General features: G+C 35.1%; 1 protein-coding gene across 1 annotated transcript in view; it reads left to right on the top strand.

The window, feature by feature from the left end:
• Positions 1-334: 334 nt before the first annotated feature.
• SOD3 (superoxide dismutase 3) overlaps positions 335-27145 on the top strand; it is a 49751-nt gene continuing 22940 nt past the window's right edge. Inside the window, exon 1 of the mRNA XM_044062181.1 lies at positions 335-726. The gene's annotated coding sequence lies outside the window, so the exon portion shown is untranslated. The remainder of the gene's footprint in view (positions 727-27145) is intronic.

Raw genomic sequence — 27145 nt, 5'->3', positions numbered from 1 at the left:
TAAATCTGTTTTTGCAATGTTACATGACAGAAACAGCTTGGTTTAATTCATTATTTTAGGCAACTCAGCTAGGAAAAGCGAAAAAAAAAAAAAGCCAGACATTTTAAAATAAAGAAAATAAAAAGGTTATTAAAAATGAATAGCTATATTTAGAAATAATTTCCTTCAGGCACTAAATATAGCAAAAATTGATGAGTAAGCTATCCATTCCACACAAGTAGCCTGGGAAGAATTTAATTCAGGAAATGCATTTCCTTTTGGCACTTTCCCATCCCCCGATCTTTCCTCAGTTCATGAAAGAAAACATTATTTTGCTGAACTGGCCAAGGAAACTGCTTCTTAAAAACTTTTGTTTCCTGGCTACGATGACTTGTTTATAACAGCGACATTTGTTGCAAAACAGTTGGCCATGATAAATGGGGATTTAATTTTCTTCCCAACCCATTTTTAGCTACTATTTCTTCCATATCAAGCCAGTGCCGTCAGCAAAGACTGTGTCTCAGCAATAAACTTGAAAACAGAGCAGTTGAATGACTAAAGTTGTTCAAGAGCCTCACTGTTGCTTTGCTTTAAAAACTAGCTGTTCTTTCGGAGTGATTACTAAACTACTTCAGGGTTTATCATTCTACGTCTCTTTTAAAAAGAATATATTAAAGGACATATCTGGAAACATTTACTATTGGGAGAAAATTGCTACACTTGAAATAAATCACTCCAAAAGTTCAGGTAAGCAACACTCTTCTATGTATGCAAGCTTGACAAAGTATTCTAGTCTGTATTATATTTATGAAAGAGCACTTAAATAATCTTACTAATGTTACTGCTACTATGTGCCATAGAATACATTCTTATTAGGTAAGTAGTTAGTCCAGCAGTCTTACTTTGACACATCCCTGTTGGATGAGAAAACAGAGAAAATACATCCTGAACATGAAATAGATGTTTCAATAATGCTGTTATAACATATGCAAAAAGCATTATTTTGCTTAACATCACTATGTGCACAATTATTATGCAAGGAATGGGTGAGAAAAGCTATTTGTACAAAACTACATTTCATTAGAAACTACAGCTTAGAATCCCCCAAAAATCTTTGACACATTACAGGCTTCAAAAACTACACAAACAGTGTGATTTCATATCTCAACTGTCCAGATTTTCGCCTCATAGTTTTTAATTTGTTCCTCATAAAATTCTGGTTTTCTGGAAAATTATCGGCAAATTGTTGAGGACTGAAGTCAGAAAACATCGACAGACATTTGAATTTCAGACTCCATACCCTTCAGAAAAATTCATGTTAATGCAAACCTTGTTATTCTATCAACTTTTTAAGTTGTGAAGAGCAATATTTAAAAATTGTACCTATTTGTGTGCCTTTTTCCCCCCATATTTATGACTTTGTCCAGATTTTTTGCTATAAGAGATTGAGCACCATGCTGGGAATGGAAGAAAAATCAGTGAAAGTGAGCTGACAGTACAGGAAGGAGAGTGAACCCCAGTATTATCACGTATAGCACTGATTTTCTGGGACAACAAGCAGTTGTTTAACCTTTAATTTTCTTATAGTTTGCATGCAGCCATTCTACAAATCACAGTAGTTTATGCAAGAAGCAATGGAAAGTATGTAATTTATACTGTCTTGTGTCTTCAAGTGGAAACATAAGCACAAGTAAGATGGAAAGCTTTGGGACGCCTCGTGTTTGTTAAAATGTTTTGCTTCACATGCATGTATGTTGTGTTGTGTTTTCTGCCCATACAGCCTTGGTAAAAAGTCAGCTGTACAACTTGGCATAGATGGTAATACTAAATGATGTCTACAAATTCTACAATCCTGTTTCACTATTCTGACAGAAAAGGTCTGTCTGCGATACTAGAGATCCGATTTGCTGGGCAATGGTGCCAGACTAGAAAAGGAAAGTGGTTTCCTCCTTTTTTGATATGTTTTGCTTTTATTTTTTTTTCAGTGTTATAAGTTTTTAACTTGCAAAAATCTGTGTTTTGAATGTTGATACTACTGCATGTCGACAATCAGCAATATACCCATATATATATATATATATATATATATATATATATATATATATATATTATATATATATATACACACACACACACACACACACACACACACACACACACACACACACACACACACATATATATATATATATATATATATATGGAATACATTAATTTGAGTATCCACACTAACCTCGAACAGGTGTAATGCTGAATTGGAATGTCGAATTTCACAGTGGCGAATAGTTGGAATGTCGTACAAAACACCGAATGCAACATTTACGACCGCTCTATCACCTAAACAAGCACTAAAGGGGGGGATATTATGCATTTCACATATCTCAGGTTTGCAATTGTGAGATATTGCCGCACTGCTTTTGAACATTTTCCGATCGCCCATCCATTGGCTGATCAAATGAATGTATATCGTAATATATATATATATATATATATATATATATATATATATATATATATATATATATATATATATATATATATATATATACATATATATATATATATATATATATATATATATATATATATTTATATATATATATATATATATACACATACACACACATACAGATATGCATATATGGGTCCTATTTATTTTATCGACAGTACGGTTCATCGAACCGTACTTTGTCAAAATTACTTTAGCAAAAGTGCATTTTGTCAAACATGCAGTTTCGCTAAAGTAAACAAATAAAAAGGAAAACATGCAGTTTGCATGTTGCGTTAGTTGTTCATCAACATATACTGCTGATGTACAATTAAGGAAAGTTTGTTGAGATCGTAGTATAGTGGGGGTAAGGGAATATTCCCTTTTCTCCACTGTAGTACGATCTCGGAGTGAGAATATTAAAGTAGGGGGTGGGTGCAGGGGGGCTTGCCCCCCTACATAACACTGTTTAGTGTGTTATTTTACTTTTTTAGGTAGTTTTTGTTTTTTTATTCCGCGAAAGTGCATTTTCGATGGAATGCACTTTCGCGGAAGTAAGTTCGAGGAAGTACGGTTCGATGAATCGGACTTTCAATTTAAAAATGTAGATCCGTATATATATATATATATATATATATATATATATATATATATATATATATATGTATAAAATGTATCCAGAACCACGCACACACACACACACACACACACACACACACATACACATATACACACATACATACATGCATGCGCACATCTGTGTATGCTTATTAATCTAATATCACAGGATAAAGCCTTATGACCCAGACACCTAGATTAGGTAGCCATTTAAAGTTTTGGAACTAGCAATACCAAGCCCTTGAATGTGGAATCTGAATGACCACAAATCTGGAATAATACATACTAAGTATGAAAGTGCTATGTCTCAGAAAATTCTATTTTCTCCAAGGTATGGTGATCTTGAAGTTGGTATATATAAGTCTGGAGGGTGTGGGAATACTTCACCTTTACTAGGGATGCAGTGGGCTTGCTCCCATGCAAAAAAAAAAAAACAAGTTTGAGGAGAAGAGCGATGTTGAGGATTCACTATTTCCCTGTATTTTAATTTTTTCTTGTTGTTCTGGGTTTCACCATTGTGAGTCACAACATTTCACTGGGGAACATCTGGGATCAATTAGCAATCAAAATACACCAATCATTGCACTTGAATCACTACAGCCATACCAGAACACGAGAGTTAATAGATGACAGATAGGGCTAAATCTACATAGTTAACACATAATGATGTAAGGTAACCTTATTTGATCTCATGTGTAATGTTAGTGTTCGGCAAAGTTATCCTGTTATTTTTTTATAATATGTTGTAGAACCATGCACCATAAATGTTCGGAATATGTAGGAAAAAGAAGAGGAGCATTTAGTGCTACAAATGATTCCGATTTTCATTCTGCCTTTGGGCTTCTCGATAACTCTAGGTATGCTGGCACCCTTGCCAGGTGTTCCACTTGTGTTCAGCATTGCTGTACTGCTTCATTAGCAATGTTCCATGATGTACATAAACCAGTACTAAAACATTCAAGGCACTCCCACCCAGTTCTACTATTAACATTGCCTGACTGTAATCTGTTTGCTTTGTTTCTATTTATTTTTCGGTAGTAATAAAGGCAATCTATCGGTTTCTGCGGTGGTACGGCGGTAGCGTTGTTACCTTACAGCAAGAGGTTCTCCCATTCGATTCTCGGCTTGGCTTGGGAGTGCCTTCTGTGTGGAGTCTGCATGTCCTCCCCATTGTTGGGTAGCGTTTGAAAGACATGCGTGCATAAATGGGCGTTCCTTCGTTGAAGGTTGGGCGTCGAGCTGGCACCTCGGAGTTTCGTAAAAATCTACTGCCAATCAGTAACGGACCAGAGTTCCGCTGTGGCGACCCCTTACCTGGAAAAAGCCGAAAGACAAACAAACAGTAATAAAGGCAATCTACACACAACATGAAGCTCATTGTACCCCCGATAAACGATAAGTATTTATAAAGCATTTAACATGTTGTAGGTAACTCTTATTACTTCATATTCTGTCCTTTAAACTTTAAAGGAAAATTCCACCCTCCAATATAGTTAACATTATTCCAGAGTTATTTTTCCTACCTATAGTATTACCTAGACATTCCCTGGATTTCAGAGATGGGGTTACAGCCATGTAAACTGCCTAACATCGATAGATACACTTTATACAGTCATGTAAAATGAAGTTCAGAGACATTTTTAGCCTCACTGAGGAAGAACTCTTTATTGGCTAATTGACATGTCTCTGAATTGTCTGTAATTACTGCCAGAAAGTAGATGTACATTGTTGGTCATTACATACACAATTTTACATTATAAGACTGTGGCTTACTGATGTCAGTAAAGTAGTATAAATATCTAAGTTTGTTGAAAGAAATCATTATTTGAAGAACAGAGATGAGATGTGTTGCAACAGTACATAAACAAACTGGTAAATGCCCTCATTTTGACATGTGAAGTATTGCTTTTAAGCACATGACTACAAAATTAAACACAGCATCAATAGTTACAGGCAGCTGTCGTTTACCTTATTAACTGCTTGAAGTACCAGTTGGAAGTGAGCAATGAATAAGCAGAGTTGGCAACTTTCACACCTAGACTGTTAGGGAGGAGGAATTTGGATTATTTTTAAAGAGTATAGTTTTGAACACTTAATAAAAATATACTTTCATCTATTTTGTATTGAAGAAAATATAAATTTATCACAAAAAGTGTGATGTTCACACTCTGGGCCAGTAATGGAGGAGCCTGAATACTCACCACTGGCACTGGAAAGGGACGTTCACTTGGAACAGTATTTCCAGATGCAACTCTCTGCATCAAGCACAATTTCTCTTAAGAGCACACAGGGAACACACTCAATCAGGGGTCTGGAGTTCTCTATCTGTCTCCCTCCAGGTCCCCAGTAAGATCCCCCCACTGGCACAGCTATAGAGCTGAGACCTCAGCCGAGTGTCCAAACCAAGTTCTCCAGAACCCTCTCTGTGAAACCAGTGCTTTGTGTCCCTGCTCTAAACAGCTGACACACACACAGTCTTTGAGATTTGATTTTCACACACACACACACACACTTGGGTGAAACTGGCACAGATTTACTAGCTATGCCCCCTTCTGCCCAGATTTTAAGGTAGTCACACTCCCACCAGACACTCCAAAACCAACTACTGTAAGGCTCTTTCAAGGGTACTCAATTATACTGAGTGAAATTAATATTAATACAAATGGTAGTTTGACCAACTGCAAGGCTTTCAGGAGTGGACACAGCTGTCACCAAATATATATAAGTACTCTCAGAGATTAAAATATTCTCTAAAAGACAGCCGCAATGAAAAGTTTAAATATATTTAATAATAAATAAAAGAACATGAACATAATAAATATCTATTTACAGTAAATGCCAGAGTTTCAGTCACAGGAAATATTAAAATAACACAGACAAATAGATTTTTACAGATACAGAAAAACAGTACTTAACTAGTACTTAACTAATCTCATTATATTTTCCTGACCGATCTAAAGAATTACTATTCACTGGTTCACTTACTAGAGCAAGGCACGATGAAGTAGGTGAGGGGTCCTTCTCTGTCACGTTCCAAAAACAGACTGTAATGAGACTTCAGTCTCACCTAGTATTAAAATATATTTTTTAGTGATGCATTACAGAATAATATCACATACATCTGGTCATCTGACTTCTGGTTCCCATGTTACCCCCTTGGCTAGAAGCTGATAGGATTTAGCATATATATGTCAATAACACATGCACACAGAGCCTTCCTAAGATCTGTTGCAGGCAGCTCTTGGAAGTCATAAAACAATTTCAAACCTCCACCCTTCCAGAGTAGCAATTAGTTAACCCTAAAGACAATGCAGAAAGCTTCCTAATAAAAGCTTTTTGCCTCTGGCTGCACTGAGAACTGTAAGATACAATCTTTATTGCCTAAGCCAGGTAATTTAATTTCAAACTATTTTTAAAGTTAGGTGGATTGAGATTAACTTATTCTCTTCCAGTATCCTCTGTTAAAACATATACATTTAAACAATTACAGCAATACATATAGATCTCTTTTTCTGTCCAGCAGGGCACACTGTTGGTACATTTTTAACACAAGCAGCTTTACAAATACATGTTTCAACACAAGCATCTGTACAAATCAGTTTAATATACAAATTACGTATAATTCTTTACAAAATTCCAGCTAGCTGTGCTGGCATATGTTACACATCCACTGCCTTTCTTCTCCTGGTGTAGCTGGCAATACCTCACATCGTCACACAAGGCTTAAAAGTTTATATCAAGCACAGATCAATGTAATTCAGTTAAAAAAGTACAGACACTGCTTTCATAGACCAGTTAAGAAGCTAGTTTCTCACAGCACTTTCACTATAGCTAAATGTAGAGAAAACTAATTTATAATGTCTAAGCTGTGTTAGAGTATGAAGCAAAAAATTGAAAAACAAAATTACAGAACTAAGTTAGTCCCCAATATGGTCATGTGGCATATGGCAAGAAAAATGTAAAATAATTCTGATACATTGCTAAGTGCACAAAATATGAAGATGCGATAAACATATACCTATTGTTTTCAATTTTGGGAGGAGCTTTCCTATTGTGTTTCTTTTCTTCTTCATCCTAATCAAAGTCAATAATGAGATATATTGGGACTAACCCAATATTTGCAAGACCTGTACTTAATTCATGCCGAGTTGGTTTGTTAATCAGGTCGTTCTTGAGTCAGGGGGGGAATGAATAAACCCGTATAAAAAAATACTTTGGGCCTTAAAAATCATTGAAAAGTCTTTTAAAACTTCTCAGTGATCCCGTAATTGCAACTCTGGATCCAAGTTTCGTATAAGTACAGGTAACAGATCTGCTTCAAAGTTACTGGTTATTTGCTAACAAAGAAAAACTACCTTATCCATGCTCATATCTTTTTATTTGAGGTAGATGAGCGCAGAAATAACCAGAACAGTGATAGTTACAATCATTATATACAGTAAAACTTCCAAATTTACAATGACCCAACAATTAATTTGTGCTGTGTGCATCACTGGTTATTCGTGCTGTGTGCATATACATTAAACACATACCCTTGCGGGGAAAATCATGCTGTGGGCAACAAGACATAATAAGCCCTTTACAATGTGATTTCCAGTACGTGCTGTGTGCAATATCGTGCTGTGTGTATAAAATAAAATAATATAACATAATAACACAGTGAGTTTAAATTTAAAACAGCAGTGCGTGCTGTGTGCAATATTGTAATATCAAGCTGTGTGCATAAACTATTACATTCACATTGCGATTATCAGCAGATGCTGTGTGCACTATCTTATAATGACCTATAATGTATAAAATAACATTGGTATTAATCAACAGTACGTGCTGTGTGCATAAATGTACTATCCTCCTGTGTGTATAACATATCACTTATTATAATTGCCAGTACGTGCTGTGTGGATAATCATAGTTTCATGCTGTATGTACAACAATAACAATTTATACCAATGTGGTTCACAACTGAGTTAGAATAACCTATGTCCTGATCAGGGTTCCCCCCAAATTCAGTGTGATGAATTAATAGGAAATAATAAGAAAATAATTAACCTATAGTCTTTTATTGATAACTTAGGCTTATCCAAAAAAAACTGAGTCTAGCTCATTGAACTATTCTATGTGTGCGTGTGTGATTAACCTATAAGTTTAAAATACCTCAGTCACGGAAAATAATACTGTGAATCCATAAGCTGATGGTGGGGTGAAATAGTGTATGGTCGTGGGAGTGGTGGTTGTTCCTGAATGTAGCTGATTGGTGGACTGGATGAAATATTGGCCAGTGATTGACCATGGGAAAAATGCGTAAAAGGGGAGCATCTATCATGATGTAATTTGGGCGGCGGACAAGGAGATGGGGTGGGCTGTCCAATTTGCTTCCCATTGAGGGTATCTTCTGTATGTAATCCACCATGTTTTTGTGATGTGTGTCTGTGTGTGTGTGTGTGTGTGTGTGTGTGTGTGTGTGTGTGTGTGTGTGTGTGTGTGTGTGTGTGTATGTGTGTGTGTGTGTGATCCCCAAACAATGGAATGGCATTTAAGTCAGAATTAGTTTCTCTGCCTTGTATTCACTGAGGGCCAGGTGCCAGGAAAGGTTCCAGCTTTCCTAACTGAATGAAGCAGGTATTGAAGAATAGATGACTGAATGAATTAAAAGTGCCAAAGCTGAAAGTGACAGCAAAAACAAATAAGTGTAATGCTGTTTTTTTCCATGTTGGTTTACTACCTGTGCAGTCTTGGAGCTCATTATAATTAAGCAGGTGTTGTGGGAGCACCCCATATGAAAATACACAGAGAGGGGATTCATTTCCTGAAATATTTTTTTTCCCTATTTCTTTTAGCTTTTTGTGGCTTACCAACTTTCAGTTCAGCCTGATTTTGAACCATATCAAAGTTTTGCACTTATTGTATTTTTCAGATAGATTCTAGCTGTGCTCAAATCAGGGATTATAGCAAAAACAAGCACTACTGATAGCTCTGCAGCATATATGTTTTTATGCTAGTCACAAACAGTACAGCTGCTTGCATAATTAGGATATCACTATCAAGTTATATTTTAAGGTTGGTTTATCCAGTGCATCTTCAAGCAGTTGGAGCATTTTTCATTCTGAGGGTCTCTGTTCAACACCTGTTGCTCATTCTGATGTTTGGAATCTATGTTTATCTTCTTAATAACTGAAAGAAACTGAAAGAAACCCTTATCCCCCCAAAACAGATGCTGTCCTTAGCTTCTCAATTACCAATGTACTGCTCCACTAAGAGCAAGTCAAAGCCATATTATGGAAAAATAAAGTTTATATAACATACTTGATGAGTTTCTTTCTGTCCATATAGATACTGCTAAAGGTTGGCATAGTGGTTAAGGTCTTAACTTCACAAATACAAGATGCAGGGTTTGATTCTGATCTCTGGTTATTATCTAGGTGTGTAATAGTCTACAGACTGATAACCTATTAGTTATAGAGAGGGATGAGGAAGGTCTTTACCTCTCAAATGCAAGGTGCAAGGTATGATTACAACCTCCAGTTATTGGCTAGGTTTGTAATAGTCTGCAGACAAATAGCCTTTTTTTACCTATGAGACTGTTTGCAGCTCGTGCCCAAACAAATGTTCTGGTATTGCAACTTTTTAGGGGTGGGAGATGGCATAATAGGTAAGGTGATTACCTCACAAAGTACAAGGTTTAAGTCTCACCTTTGGTTACTGTTTATGTTTTATGAATCTATAAACCCACTGCAACCTACTCATTCAAATCTGATATACCTTCAGTTCTGAAAGGATAATTTGCCCTAAAACTCCAAGCACTGTCATTTACAAAATCAAGTACAGAGATGCAGCAAATTAACTGGACAGCAAGTAAGAAAGGAATGAAGCAATCCTAATCCACATTCCCTAATTCAGTCCATAATTATGTTTCTTTGCAAGACCACCACTGAAGTGAAACAAATGCAATGCAGTTATTGTGAAGAAAATTTCAAACAGAGGTTCAGGGTTGGGATAATAATGAAGTTGTTTACCTCACAGACATAAAGTACAGTGTTTGATTCTCACATTTGGTCACTATCTGGCTATTGGCTAGTCATGTAATAGTCAGCAGATTGATTGCCTAGCATTCATCTATGAATAAAAGTGAGGCAATCATCATCCCAGACAAGACTGAGGAAAGGCAATCTCCATTTATTGAGTTGTCACTTGTACTACAAGAATGTATTGATTCTCATCCTTGCTTTTTGTCTGACTACACATAAAGTTGTACAACTATGTATCATGTTAGCAAGTACATGCCTGTTAATCACAATGCTTCCTCAATGAGTAAACATCGAAATAAATAAAAAAAGAATCCTATTATGTGGTTTGCTTGCCTGACTATTTTCTGGGACCAGGATATATTAAGAATCAGTAAATATCTAATAATGTTTCTATTTTGTTTTTCAGATAAACAAACAAATGAGCTATTACTTATTAAGAATTAAGACATTATCCTATGACTAAACAAACAAGTGAGAGAGGAAAGCTCCAGCACAGAAGTATTTCACAAATTTAATACATAAATGTTTCATTAAACTAGGACAATGTAAATATTGACAGTTACATGCAAACCATTCCTGGATCATCAAAACCCACTCGGTCTACTAGAATTATACTATATAATACCACAATTTTTTCTTGTAGATACCTCCCTCATCCCCCCAAAAAAGTCATAAACAATTGAAACAGCCCTCCCTTTACCTACTACCCCTTATTCTGTTCCAAGCACTTCTCCATCTTAAACCTCCTCATATTTCACACTTCTTCTCTTTCCATGTCACTTTGATGCCAGATGAGTGGAACACTGCGTTTCTAGCTCACCTTTACTGCCATACTCTGTTACACCTTCCTCCTTTCTGAGCACCTCATTTTACATCTCCATTCTCTAGTCAAGGCAGTTCCTTGGGCATTAGTTACTCTTACCAGATGGGTGCAACTGATTTGCAAATGCTCTATTTTAGAGTGAGAGAAATAAGTTACACCTACCCAGTGAAATCAGAAATATGTTTTTCAGTTTTTTGAAGTGAACTATCTGGCAGACCATATAAAAGCCTTAATCTTAACCCTGAGGCTTTAACCTTAACAGTAACCCTAAACACTGACACTAAATCTCTAACCCTAACCCTAAAAACCCTAACCCTAGTCCTAAAAAAGTCTTCCCAGTACTGAAACCCTATGGACTGTATACCTAATCCCAATCATGTGACAGTCTTCAAATAGCACAATCTGTCTTTCCCCAGCCCATGGCTAAGCAGTAAATTTCTTCTTCCCCTGCCCATCTCTTCTCTTTTCACATCATAATCACAGGCTACTTTTATTTCTACTGTGCTAACCTGTTAGGATCAGTTTAGTTGATTAAGATGAATTGACTTAATAACATTTTGTTGACTTCATTAGATTGAGAGTGCAGTTTGCCAAACTTTACCGGAAGTTAAAATGTTTGGTTTTGTTTTTTTATGCCCCATTAAGTTGAAATAACCTAACTATAGTTATATCTTCTTGGAGACATCATATAAAATTAGGAAGTTAGTAGACTTGTTTGTTGTTGGTGTGACTTTTTCCACTTTATTGACTTTCCTTTAGACAATTTCAGTATACTAATTTTCAGCCAAATGCATGTCTTCATTCTCATGAAGCAGATCCATGCTTATACTGGTTATAGTAATCCCCTTCCCTCTACTGTTCTACTACCCCAAACAAGCATACTCATCCATCAGAAATATTCACATGTTGCCCACATATGAAAAGTATTTTACTAAAATAATGTACATGTATTATTTAGGATACTAGGATGCTGAAACCTCACTACTCCTGCAAAACATTATTCTGAATGTATTGTTCCCACAATTTCCATTTTGTTATGCAATTTGCTCCTACCTTTTTTAAAGATCCCACTTCCAGTTCTTTTATCTCTGTTACAATATTTACTGCTTCAAATACAGCTGCTTTAGACTTTGATTTCCATTGTCTAGTTATTGCTTTCTGGCAGTCACCGGAATTAAACTTAGCAAGGCCTTACTAGTCTAGACAGTTCAGAAATGAATTTCTAAGTCCCTTATTTTCTTTGCCAATTACTCTAAACATAATGCAAATAACAAACGAGAAAGAGGATACACCTGCCTGGTTCCTCTGTTCAGAAACAACTTATAAGAAAGGAACCCTCCCACTTTAATTTTTGCCTCTGATCCCTCATATATCCTCCTAATTAACCTTATTATTGTATCAGGGAATGCATACACTTCCATTGCCCTACTCATAAAATCCCAGCTTAGCTTGTCAAATGCTTTCCCTGCATCAGACCCAATAGTGGAATTTTCTTACATTCTGCTTCCCTGTGGATCACCATTGTTCTATTAATATTGTTAAATGTTTGCTTCCCCTTCACAAGATCACATTGATCTATATGTGTGTATATATATATATATATATATATATATATATATACATATGTGTGTGTGTGTGTGTGTGTGTGTGTGTGTGTGTGTGTGTGTGTGTGTGTGTGTGTGTGTGTGTGTGTGTGTGTGTGTGTGTGTGTGTGTGTGTGTGTGTGTGTGTGTGTGTGTGTGTGTGTGTGTGTGTGTATATATATATATATATATATATATATATATATATATATATATATATATATATATATATATATATAAATATATATATATATATTGGAAACATCTTTGTCATACTTTTAGCTATGATAGATATAAACACTTTATAATTGTGATTTGAAATTGAAATGGGCCTACATGAAGCTGGGTCTGATAAGTCTTTAATGTTTTTAAAAGTTACGGCCACCACAGCTTTCTTTGAGGATGTTGGTCCTTCCCCTCCTCTTTTAAAGTACTTTTAAACAAAACCTTCCAAATCTTTATCACTTTCTTCCTTCCTAGCTTCCAAACTTCCACAGGAATACTATCTAGTCCTGCAGACTTTCCTTCAGATTGATTATGCATCATCGTTTTTTTACCTCCTGTTTTGACTGTTAACTGTTGAGCTGCATTTACCTCTAACCTTGACATACCTAAGTATTCCATAAATATTTCTTCTTGCGCTTTTTCTTAACTTCCACATTCCTATGTTAATATACATTTTCATAAATTTCTAAAATATCTTTAATAACTTTACAGGATCTCTGGTTATTGTTTTTGCTATAGTTTAGTAACAATCCTTTCTACTTTCTGTTGCCTAAGTCATTGTGTTAAATGTTAACAGCAGTCTTTCTAAACGTATGCATGTTATCCAGATAATCCCTTATTTTCTCTTTAGCACTCTTCATTTTTGCCTCTTCTTGTTCTGTGAGATCCCCCTTATTCTGAAATACTTTAACCTTTGTCAGCCTCCTCTAAATAATCGTTCTTGCTTCTTAACCATGTCTCTTTTTCGTATAATTCTACGTTTTTTTTAAACTCTACTTTCATTTTATCCCACTCACTAGCTATAACTTCTGAAGAAATTTCTATCTTCACTAATAACTCTTGAATAATTTCCATTAGCCAGTCCTTAAATTCCCCCTTTTTTAACAGGTAGGCAGGGAAACACAAGTGTCTTATTTGTACTTCACTGTCCTGCATTTTTATCTTAGTTGTTATTGGCACATGATCTGAAATAGTTATTGGATGTGTTTTGAAGCATTCAATTAACTGCACATGGGCCTGTGAAATATAATTTCTGTGTAGTCTAGCCCAGTTACTGTTCCTTGGGGAATAATATATAAATTCTCTTCAAGTTCTTACTACAGTGTTCAAGTCTGCCATATCAAATAGTTTCATAAATTTATTCAAAAATCTATTCTCTTTTGTTATATTTCCCCTTCTAGGTCCCTCAGATATGTCTTCACGTTTGTAAATCAAGTTCCAGTACCCACCTCTAAGTAATATTCTTTGCTGAAAGCTGATTATTTTTCCCAACATTTTTTTAAGCTCTATAATAGCAGTTTTTAGATGGAATATAAATGCATGCCAGCATAATCCTCTTCCCTTGCCAGCACCCCCTTACTACCACAAATCTACCATTACTGTCTTTGTTTTCTTCTTCTATGACTATTGTGTTCCTCTAGAAACTAGTATAAGTACTAAGTACTCCCCTTTTCCATTATTCCTGATACTCTGTCAATATCCCTTCTGAAATCCTTTTTGAAGTGAAACGTCTTTAGGCACAGTAGTGTGAATTTGGAGTGAAACGAAAAGTGAAATGGAAGTGAGACTCCGCCAATTAGTGGTGCTGTTCGGCATCCGACAGTACGATAAATCAGTATACAAGAAAAGTACCACCTACAGCAGTAAGTAATCAAATTATTACCCTCCACCCAACCTCATTGCACACTTTCAAAATGAGAATAAATAAATGTATTTTTAATAAGTTGTGTAGAAACTGACACTCTCATCAAAATGCAGAAGGGTCAGTGTAAGAGCACTGTATTACTATTAGGTATTCAAAAGCAATTTATCTATGTTAGGTATTTAATTCATTGTGATAAAGAGTCATTGCTTAGGTCTTTACTCTAATAAAGTAACATATACACAATGCTGGAGACAGAGGTCTCTGTTCATACATAACTAATCCACAATGTAATTCAGCAAAACATTAAAATATTTAAAAAAGCAACAAAAGTGGCGCCTGGAAGGTGAAAACTGTGAAGACCAACAAAATCCACAAAATGTAAAAGTTAAGTACACAATTTTATTTGAATCGCTTTTCGTCCAGCTAGTAGCCAAACTTCTTCAGACAACAAGATAAAATAAACTACTACATCCAGCTCCATTTATACTTCATCTAAATCATTTGTGGTACAAATTGATTAATTGGTAGGGGAAACCACTTTAAAGAAACAGGTTCCTCAAAAGTGAAATAAAATACATTCCTCCAGTTTAAACACACATATACATACATGTTAAAAAAAAAAATATATATATATATATATATATAATATATAATATGGTACCATAAATACTTATTTACTTATTTAAAAAATGTACATAGCCCTAAGGCTTTCCTAATGTGTGCACATGCACCATAAAAGACTTCTTCATTTTAAAATACAAGACAAGGAAACGTTGTCATTCAAACCAGGAGCCCTATACGATTGTAACTTTAACTGACAAATCAACTCCTGCCTTTCCAACAGGAGTTGAAATGGGCCCCCCTTAACATCAGGCATGATTTGATCTAATACTCTGAAAACAAAGGAGTGTGTAGGGTGTTGGTCACAGTGCTTAGCTAGAGCATTTTCCAACTTGTTTTTCTTATACTACACAGGTGCTCGTAAATCCTGTAAAACGCAGGGCAAAGCTGACATGAGGCAAGGTAAACCACTGACTTAGATGAACAAGTGTACCTTCCTTTAAAATTGTATATCTTGTTGTTAAAAACTGTGTGCTTAACTTTTACATTTTGTGGATTTTGTTGGTCTTCGCAGTTTTCACCTTCCAGGCGCCACTTTTGTTGCTTTTTTGGGTTTGTTCTTTGGTTTCTTTAGATTAAAATATTTAAGCCAGAGTCCAGAAAATGTACACTTTGGCATGATTTCCATAATAAGAATGTAATAGTTTATCACTATAACCTAAGAACCATACCAATTTTTTTATGCGTCTGAAATGGCTCAGTAGTAAACAGCTGAAAGTATCACTCACAAAATTCTATTTTTTTGAGAACCTGTATGCAAAGACAGTGTAAGAAATGCAAATCACATTGTTCCATAGAACTCACCACAGCTTGATAATCTAATATTTCATTCCTAAGGACAATGTAGGCACTTAAACATATATTACACACTACTGCTTTCTGCATAAAATGCTGTCTTCCTATGTTCACCTAACACAAACAGATGTCATCAGACCAAAGGATTTGCATGCCAATAACTCCAGCAAGAAAAACAAGTGACAAGGTTAGCATATTTGTGGCTCCTCCTACCATATGAACTGATTCTGCAGACTCTTCTTCAATGTTATGCTTTACCAAAATGGGACTGCCTAGGAAGGAAGCTCCATGCGTGCGAGCATGTGCGAATGTGTGTGAATATTTGTGTGTGTTGGGGGAGGGGTACCACTCAACTGTCTGTTCGTCTCATATTTTTGGTCTGTTTCTTATATTAAGCACTTTCATCTGAATGTATCCAGAACTTCATCAGAATCTATTAAAACTAATTACTAACACACTTAAATACCTAATCGTTGAATCACATGATACAGCCCTCCCCAATAAGAACATATAGAACATCTCTAAAACAAAGTTTGCCTAACAATAACATAAAATACCACATGAAAAAATGATAACAATTACATATAATCCACAAATCTTTATATCTAAATAGACAAAAACACAAAACAAATCTAAACGTTATAGGGTCTCAACTTTAAAATACTTGAAATACAAATTTGATCATTTAAACCAGGGTATATGTGGGCATTAAGCCTAATCTGTCATGTTAACTCTTTAGCTTTTATCAGATCTGACCAAGGTCCCACTCTGGGGTTTTTGTGAATAATATCTACCCTATAAAACAAAAGAATTATGTGTAGGAAAGTTTGAAACATGCCTGTATAAAGCATTATTCTGTTTGTTGTGTGTTATATCGTAAATATGCTCATATATGCAGTCCTTTAGTCTCTGTTGAGTCTTGCCCACATAAAAACATGTTTAGTCCTGACACTGTGCAATGTACACTACACCCACAGAATTACAAGTGCAGTGAAAGGAAGTTTTCATACATCTCCCAGTAACAAAAAGTGTATCTTTTACTAAGATGTATTTACATTGTGGACAAATACCACATTTGTATGTTCCTAACTTTTTAGAGCTAATTAACCATGTTATGCCTTCATTTTGTTCCAAATAATTATTTATAGACTCCCCTTTCTTAAACACAGTTCTATGCTGTTTACCAGTAATATCCAGGACACCTTCAAAATGTGAAAAAATACTCCAGTTCTTTTTCAAAATGTTAATAATATCTAAATATTCAACAGTATATGTAGTAACAAAAGAATTAATAAAACCAACATTGTCTTGCTGAGAGGTACCCACCCTGCCAGATTCCACATCTTGCTCATACACTAAAAGTGGCTGATATATGCCCTCATCCCTTTTCTTTTTGACTTCATTAAATATATTCTGAACTAAAGGCACTGGGTATTCCCTGGCATACAATACGTCAGCCAACCTTTGTTACATATTTAGAGAGTACTACTACGTTTTTAAAGTTCACATACAATATTAGTAAGGAAGGATGTGAATACCTGGATATAAAACTCAGGAAAACAAGAGGAAACATAGAATCAAATATTTATCGTAAAAAGACATTTTCTAACTCTTACCTTCACTTCAAGAGTTGTCACCCTTATTTCCAAAAGCACAATTTGGTTAAGGGACAAATGGTAAGGCTTTCTAGGATTATTAGTGAGGATAGTGAGTTTTTTGAACAGTTAGACATCCTATCAAATATGTTTGTGGACAGGGGTTACCCTAAAAAATTATTGGACCAAATTAAAAGTGAAATAAAAGAAAAAAGACACACTTATTTCAAGCCTATATTAAAATATGGTATGTGTAAGAACAAACTGGAAAAGAACAAAAGTGGTCAAGAAAAAGCATGTGCATTAATTTTACCTTACACTAGTAACATTAACACAATGTCAGAAAATATAAAAGAGACATGGAGGAACATATTTAACAATGAAACAGAGATTGTGAAATGTTTAGGTAATGAAGCTACAATTGTGTTCAGTAGAGGTAAAAATTTAAAGGATTATTTTGAAAAGGAAACTGCATACAAAAATTCACAAATGAAAAAATGTGGTTTTTGTAGATGTTGCAGATACATTAATGACGGGCCCTACGTAACAATAAAAGGTTTCAACCGGACTATTAGATGTCCTGGGCACGTAAATTGTAACACGAAGTTAGTAGTTTACTTAGCTAGTTGTTTGACTTGTCAGGCGCATTATATAGGCAAAACAATTAGGAAGCTAAGGGAAAGAATTACTGAACATAATAGGGACATTAAAAATAAAAAAACTACAAATTCTCTGTATATCCACAGTACAACTTGCACAGATTTTAAGAAATTTCTATTTTTTGTTATTGACAGGATATCTCAAAACTGTATAAAAGAAGGAGATGTTAATAGTTTGTTAGAATTGAAGGAATGTCTCTGGCAATTGAGGTTAAATGCATGTAACCCGCCAGGTATTAATGAACATATATCTATTGTTTCTTATTTGAAGTTAAAATCCTATAGCATTTAGTTTAACATTTTCTGTATATAACACACAGAACTGTTGTATTTAACAATTTTTTAAGGTTTTTAAGATTAGTTTTATTATTTTAACATTACAGATAATACATACTATACATTCTTCTTATATTTATATTAGTATTAAATATTTATATATATATATTTATTTATTTCACACTTATATATATTAATATTTATTTATATTTATCAAAAGGTGTTATTTATGGAACTATCACCACTCTACACACACACACATAATACAAAGGGTTTGTCTTTTCAAATAAGACTACACGTTGTATTATTACGGATAATATGTTTTTTATATATGTCACATGTTGGGAGTATACCCTAATATTATGAAATGGTTCCTACACAAAATATGTTTTTTAACTATTTATTTGGCAGAAAATCTACTGGACAACTGTTTAATTAACTATTATCAATTAATTAATTAAATGATATGATTGGACAGTTTCATTTATATAAAGTAGCTGCTGTTCTAAAACTCTTCACTCTGATGAAACCCGTGATGTAAACGGGTGAAAGCGCTAAGTGAAGTTATATTTGTTTTATTTGTTCTGACTAATAAATAGTTCTGAAAAGTTTTTGGGTTGCGATAAGCTTTTTTTATTTATTAACGTCAGCCAACCTACTGCCTTCCATTAAAAAGTGTGATCCTCAGAAATCATATGGGCCAATCTAATATATTGTCCTTTAACAAGACCCAACTTCTGGTGAGCAGGATGCCAACTAGTGTAATGTAAAAGACTATTTGAGTATGTGGGCTCCCTATAGATACTACTTACATACTTTCTACTATCAATATCCTTGGTGATTTTCACATCCAAGTAATTGATAATACACTTACTACTCGAATAAGTAAATTTAAAAAAAAATGTGTTATTCAAATAGTCAGTGAAAGCAAATATATCCTCCTCAGGCTTATTCCATCCTATAAATATGTCATCCAAAAAAACAGACATATATATATATATATATATATATATATATATATATATATATATATATATATATATATATACATCCATAACATATGTTGGGTTCTTGCAAAAAGGACCTTGATGCATTGGGACCTTAGAAAGCACATCCCAATGTATGCCATGCTGCTTGTTGATAGCATTTGCAGTCCTTGAATACAGACGTTTCACTTGTACCGTGCATGGCCACCACTCACATTCCTTTTTTATGAAATTCACATGCTCATTTCTTTCCAAGTGTGTCTCCTGTAGTGTTGCTATTGGAACTCTGCATTTCTTCATGTAATTAAATACTTTTTCCTTTTTGACTATACCTATGAGGCCATTCACATTCCAAAATATGATTAGTGTAGCCATTATGATAAGAAGTTATTATTCCCACCTGTTATATATATGACAACTTTTTTAAACATCTGTTTCCAGCTTTTGTGTTGCATGCATTGACTAAAATTTGGCAGGTTGATCTTTTATACAGTTGTTTCTTGTCATGTCCATTTGAACCAATGTCACATTTTACAAGACTTTTCGTTTTAATGAAAACCCTTAAAAAAAACAAAAAAAAAAAACAAACACACCCATAGAGCACCCCGAACCTATTAACTTAAAACAAACACACAAAACTATTGTTCATATAATGAAGTGTAATCCTCCTGATAAAGAACAATTGTCCCAAATCAGCAGCTGTTCACACAGGCAAAACGTAACCTACATTAAGGTTATCCATGCTAAGATGCATGTTAGAGCATGTACTCCTACTACACTAATTGCTGGCTGTTCTTGTCTTATCTTTATTCCCCTACCATTTATGAAAATCAACTTGTATGTTTTTAGAAAACATTAACTTTTAGCCTTAAGAAAAAGTGCACTGACTGTCTTTAAACAAAACTAAATTATACACTGTTCAGTATTTAGTTACCAGAAAAGCTTCTATCTTGCATTCACTTCCAATAATTTCAAACTTTAATTTTTACTGAACTGCTCACCCTTGTATATTTTAATTTTACATTTCTCTCATGAAACAATGTCCAGACCTCTCAGTTTATTTATTGCCTTCAACTTTAGTCAGCTTGTTTCCAAACATAAAAACAAAATGTAGAGCTGCCCTTGACTCCAGATTTCTCAACTGGCACTGAACATTTATTTGCATAAATAAGATTATTTGTTATATTGCAGTCGCTCATTTTTTAAAACCCACTTGCATTCACAAAAATGTCATTAGATTACACCAATGGCATAAGTCCAGACATTCATTTGTGTAAAAGTAAAAGTAAACATCTCACTTCTACATATATTACAACCAGTGCACTTTTACACCCCATCTCCCACCCAACAGCTCAAGATTACAACCTACTGATGTAAACATGCTTTTGCCTAGCCTTTCTTCTCTTCTTACATTCTAATGCAAAGAGAGAAAAAAACACCTGTTTTCTTCAGTTACTTTATCACATACAACAATCACTGAAAATACTTTACTATATAACATGCAGTTTATATCATAAAATCATACATCTCACTGTCCAACTTTTTGTAGAAAGTCCAGATTTTTTCCTCATATTTTTTGTCAGTTCCTCATAAAATTTGTGATTTTCTGGCAAATAACCGGGGATTTAAGTTACTAACTATTTATATACATTTGAGTTCCAGGCTTCATATCCTTCAGAAAATGCATGCTAAAAAACTTTTGTTATTCTCGCAACTTTCTAAGTTTATAATAGCAATGTTTAAAATCTGTCCCTAATTTTGGGCCCTTACTCCCCACCCCCATTATTTTAGGCTCTGTCCACATTTCTTGCACTAAGAGGTTGAGAAATATGCGTAAATATGTATACAAATTTTGTTAAGAACAAAAATGTTTTACTTACAATTACTTTTTATCCCTTTCTCAGTCTTTTTTTCCTTTTAGTGTCCATCCAAACATTAATTACATGAAGTGGGGCTTGTCAGTCCCCCTCAAGTTTAACAAAGTAAACAAAAATACAATCTTTTTCAACCACTTTTTTCTTGTAAACCCATATTTTATAAATATGATTGATGCTTTAGTGTCACATATATCCACTAATTTCAGTGTTGCCGGTCTTCTTCCTGTTCATCTCCATCTCCTAACTCCAAGGTACTCCTGATTCTAGAACTCCTGTGCTTTTTTTCTTTGGAACACTGGAAAAGGTTTCACTGGCAAAGTCTCTCTATGAACTCTCTATGAACTTTACTATCAGAAGAATGAGAAGCAGAGTCCTCTTCTGTTTCATGGTTCACCCCTTTCTTGTTGGACAAACTTTTGTATTTCCCCCCTAGCCTGTTCTGCATCAAAAAATTACTTTGATCCTCCAGGAAAAATATTCTAAAGACAGCTGGATACAGCATCTTCAATCTCACACCTGCACATTTCCAGATTGCTAGGATAAATGTGCTTCTCTTCTCCCTGGTATACAGTGAATAATAATTTCCATAAACACTCTATTCTCTCCAATTTTTAATATTTTCCCTTCTGCCACAGTTTTGTGAGGATCATCTCTTTCTGCTGATATAATTGCATCTTTACTAATGCTTTATCATGGCCATGTTTGAAGCATATACACGCACCTTTTCAGTTAACAAATCCCACTGTAGAATACCAGTCCAATTACTTATTTGTCCCATTACAAAATTAATGTAGTCTGTTTCTTCTAGTTTCTCTGGTACAACTGAAAATCTCAGGCTTTCTCTGCATGCTCTATCATCTAATTCTACCATTTTTTAACATCTCTTCATGAGCACTCTCATACTCAGTCAGCCTTTTTTTTTTGTTTTGACCTCTCATTTTTGCAGTTTTATCAGTTCAGCTGAATAACTGTTTAAAGCTTCTTCCATTGTTTTCAGACTTTTGCTATTTGATTTGATATACCCCTTCAATGTTTCATTTATTTTAATCAACTTTGAGCACATTTTGGCTTATTATTTTCCTCTAAATTACTGGTAGCCATTTGCTGTACCAAACCTGGAGCTTGAATTGCTTTTTGCTGAACAGTCAAGGATTCTTCCCTGTCCTATTTTCTAGCTAATTTTCTTTCAGGCTCTCCAGGTTTCTTCTTTGCTGGCATCCAGGCAGTGTACTTACTAGCCAGTAACTGAGTTTTACTACATCAGGCAGAATTACTGGCTCCAATCAGTTTCTTTTTCCACATTGGGAGAGTTGAAATTAAGGTGTTGATCAGTGTGCATCCATCTTGGAAAAGCCCAATAACTATTTTTATTGACCAAAAATAAAAAAGTTCATCACAAATTTTCCGTTATCTTAAAAGACTCATGGAACTTCCTTAGTAAAAATTAGGGATTAACAATATGAGCCAAGTGATGTTTTGGTCATGGTGGATGTCAAGGACTTGTTTAAAGTTATTCCACAAACCACTGGACTTGAATGATTTGTGACATTGTTTCAACTAATATACCAATGTATCCACAGGACATCAACACTATTTGTATTATGACTGACTTGGTTCTAACAACTTTTTTTTTAATTTGAGAATGAATAGTTTAAGCAATGAGGCAGCCTGTGCTCCAACTTTTGCTAATCTATTTTTTAGCCACTGGGAGCACTTTTTTTCTAAGGAGCAGCAAGTTTTTCAATACCTTGATCCTACTTCCTTTCTGGAATTCTCTTTTAACACTCAGCATGTGGGTATTTCTTTTTTATGTATATTTATACAATAATTTAGCTAACAGACATTATAAGTCTACCATATACAAGAAGAGCACTTTTTCTAACTACTTACATTTTCTTAGTGCTCATTTTCAAACAAATAAAAAGGGAATTGTAAAGGGACAATTTATCCATCTTTCTAGAACTGTATCTGAGGATGAAAATTTTATTAAGGAATGTATTTTGCTTAAAAATATGTTTCTTGATTGTGTTTTGCCCCAGCAACTTATTGGAGGAAATCACTGACTTTTTCTGTTGAGGTAGACTGGATCATTATGTATCCATCTTGAAAAACCTTTATCCAACACCCCCAGAACAGGAATTCAATTTGACCACCATTAGCTATGGTCTTACATCATTCTCCTGATGCTGGTGACATATGCTCTTTTGTTAAGAAAAATTGGTCCAGGGTTTCTGGTATTTTTCCTGGTCTTAATAAATTTGGCACTATACCATTGTTTGTATGCAAGTCATTGAACAATATTGGTACCTCTTTTGAACAGTGGATGGCCACTCCATAGGTTCATAGGTTCATAGGTGTTTACTAGGGTAATGACTACAATGGCCTTTTTAAGCCTAGCTATGGATTCCAAATCTCTGGCGAGTTCTGATACCCTTGATAAGTGTAAGCATGGGCCTGGGAGATGAACCATTTACAGGTTACCTGTCTGCATCAGGGACATAGGTGCCAAATCAAGGATGAATTTCCAGTTTCCCATCCAATTGTCCAAGTTGCACTTGAATTGGATTAGAGAGAAACTCTGCTTCACATGAATGGGGAGCCTGTTCCATACATGGGGTAGTCTCTGGGATATATACCTATCTCTCCATCTATCTTTAGCCATGTGATCAAATGTGGCGTGTGTAGCCAGTGTCATTACAGATGTACCTGCAACACCACAGGGATGTTCTATGTGGCCCTTTGTTCTCCATATCCTGTTTTTATAATGGAAAAACTGAGAGAAGATTAAATAAAATAATCAATGCACATTTACTTTCCATCAAAATGGCAATGAAAATAATGTTCTATTTAAACATTCCAGTTCTTGTAATAATTTTAAAGAGTTTACTTGTTTTGTATTAGAAAAGGTCTTTCAGGACAGCAAGGGGCATGATTGACAAGCTACCTTACTCTGTAGGTAACTGTTATGGCAAATCATTTTAAAATCTGATGTTTTACCTACCTTCAATGAATTTGTTTCTCTTGCTTCAGTTTTAAACTTAAGATCTGATCGGTTGAAGCATGAACACTTCTTGTCAAACCTACCTTTTTATCACATTTAAGCTTGTTTTACAGGGATTTATTTTATTCTGATGAAGCTCTTGTAATAGGAATGAAAGCAGTAAATCATTAAATTTTGTTAAGTACATCTTGTGAAGTGTTCCTTTTTTTTGTTTATTTTATACACTATTCACAAACCTGACCCAGAAGCTATAGCTTTAGTTGAGCCCATTGCTGCTAAACCCTTAGTTAATTGCAATGTTACTTTTTCTGACAAGGATGGGAAAATTATTGATAAGTATAGATGAAAAGTATATACTTCTGCACCTCTGATTTTCAGAATTTTAAATTGTCAGGTTCAAATGTTAAAATTTGTTCTGACTAATTGCGAAAGTATGAGGAACGTTTTATCTGCCGTTTCTTCTAGTGAGGAAAAATCTGCTTTAAACTACTAATTGTTTACAGTGTGTGTATGACCTGTTGATACTTCTATGACCACTAGAACTGTTTTGAGGAGGTTTGCATGGATGCATTCTCAGAAACTCCCAGATGATATTAAAAATGAGATTTTAAATTATCCTTTGGATAGAGATTTAATGTTTTGGCTCCTCTGCTGTGAAGGTGATTAAAAAGTGTGATGAAAGAGGTAAGCTGATCTGGGAAATCTCTAAGATTTTTCAGGCCTGCTTTTCTAAATTTTCTAAGGGATTTTCTAACTCATGATCTAATTTTGGCAAAAAGGAGAATAAACAGTCTCAACAAAATATAGGTAAACAGATGTTTAAGGAGAAATGGCAAGGGGTTCCAAAAATAAGCCTCAGACTTCCCAGAACCAAGGACAGTCTAGCAAGTCTGAATGACTATTCAAGAGACCTTGTGACCTCCTCCCTCCCTGGCCTCTTTTTTCTTCCAGAAAGTCTGAATCTCCATTTTCCCCTTCAACAACAGACAGTTTCAGACAAATGAGTTCTGAAGATCATTCATCAAGGTTAGAGATGGCAGTGAAAGGAAATTCCTCCTTTCTAATGGGTCATTCCTCATCATCAGACTCTTTTGTTTTCACTGGTTCTTCATCACATGCTGTCCCAAAGAGTGATAAATCTAGTTCCTCCTTCCCAGGTAGGAATGAGTTTTTACTAAAGGATGTTCTTAGTGCCAAAGAAAGAAAATGCTTGGAGACCAGTTCTGGATCTTTCTTTCCTAAACCTGTTTGTGATAGTGCGCAAATTCAAAATGATCTGACTTCACAAACTGTTACCGCTTCTTCCTCTTTCAAGTTTCCTGGTAACACTAGACTTAAAAGATGCTTATTATAACAGCCCTATTCATGCAGATTTCAGACATTTCTTAAGCTTTTGTGTGTCTAGATCACATTATTAGGTCTCTGCCTTACCCTTTGGACTACCCACTGCACCAAGAATGTTCACAAAGTACCTAGTGTCAGTTATACATTATTGCAAGATACAGGGTATCCACATTTTTCTGTATTTAGAAAACTTGCTTATCGCTGTAGAGTCTTTTTCAAAATGTCAGAAATCTCTTTCTTCAGTGAAAGATCTCTTAAACAAGTATGGATCCCAAGAGAACTTTCAAAACTCTTTCTTGATGCCTTCACACAGGACTGTTTTCCTTGGATATCAACTTGACAGCTCAGTTGAAACAAATTTTCTTCCACAGGAAAAATAGAGCAATATCTAGATTTATTTATATGATTTACCTCTCAAACTTCAGTCACTTAGAGGGAATACCTCAGGATTTTGGGTCTCATGGCTTCTGTGATTCTCATAATGCCCTTGGCAAGGCTTCACATGAGAAAGTTACAATAGTTTCTTAAGTCTCTTTTGTCTCAGCACCAACACCCTTTGTCTTTTCAAATTACAGTGCTAGGGTTTGTCAGAAGGGAAATCATTTGTTGGAGACAGCAGATGTCCTTAAATTCAGATCTTCCCTTCTTCCTTCCTGTTCCAAAGCAACGTGTAATCAGAGATGCATCAAACTTTGCTTGTGGAGCAGTTTCAAGAGGGATAAAAGTGCAGAATATGTGGGATACCAAGGACAGATGCAAGAACATAATTATCAAATACATACTTACCTTAATCAAGGTACTCACCTCTGTGAATCATCTTTGGTCCCTGTGACCTCTTCAAGTTACCAACCACCTTACTAATCTGTCAATCTTGTCAACACCACTTCATCTATACCACTGTCTCTCTACCTACTCTATCTGACCATATTTTATTCCAACATGTATTGTTTTCTAATATCTTCTACACTACTCCTTATTCTCTCTATCTCCACCTCTTACCACTCCAATCTCTCTGACCCACTCCTATGTTCACCAACTCCTCACTCATACAACATATATCCAACTACTTCATCTTTTACAATCTCCCCTAATCTCTTTACTACCTCTACCTCAAGTCTATATAAACTATCCATAATACAGGTATTTAAACCTTCCCACAAAGCTAAGTCAAAACTATACAAACTCCATCTAGCATCTACTACACACACTCTCCTCATTAAAAACCTACTTTGTTCTGGAGATATCCATCACAACCCTGGCCCCTCTTCTCTCCCCAAAACTACCTCTACACTGCCCCCATCTTACTCCTCTAACAGTCACCAACCTCAGTCACAACAATCATCTCCATCCAAATACTTAACTATTTACTCATTGAATATTCAGAGTCTAGCAAATAAAGTCACTGAGCTGCACTCATGGATAGCTCTCAATACCCCTCACATCCTCTCCCTATCTGAAACCTGGCTCAAGCCACAAATCTCAAATAGTGAAATACTCCCACCAGGTTATAATATCTTCCGATCTGATATACCTGTAAAAAAAAGGTGGTGCCGTGGCCATCCTCTACTCAAACATTCTTAACCTCTCACCATATCCTTCCCCAAT

The sequence above is a fragment of the Protopterus annectens genome, chromosome 2.part1 (assembly GCF_019279795.1).
Source record: "Protopterus annectens isolate FY-2018-M chromosome 2.part1, PAN1.0, whole genome shotgun sequence".
NCBI classification, from domain to species: domain Eukaryota; kingdom Metazoa; phylum Chordata; order Ceratodontiformes; family Protopteridae; genus Protopterus; species Protopterus annectens.
The sequence above is the reverse complement of the archived record's forward strand: the minus strand, read 5'-3'. Positions and strand labels throughout refer to the sequence as shown.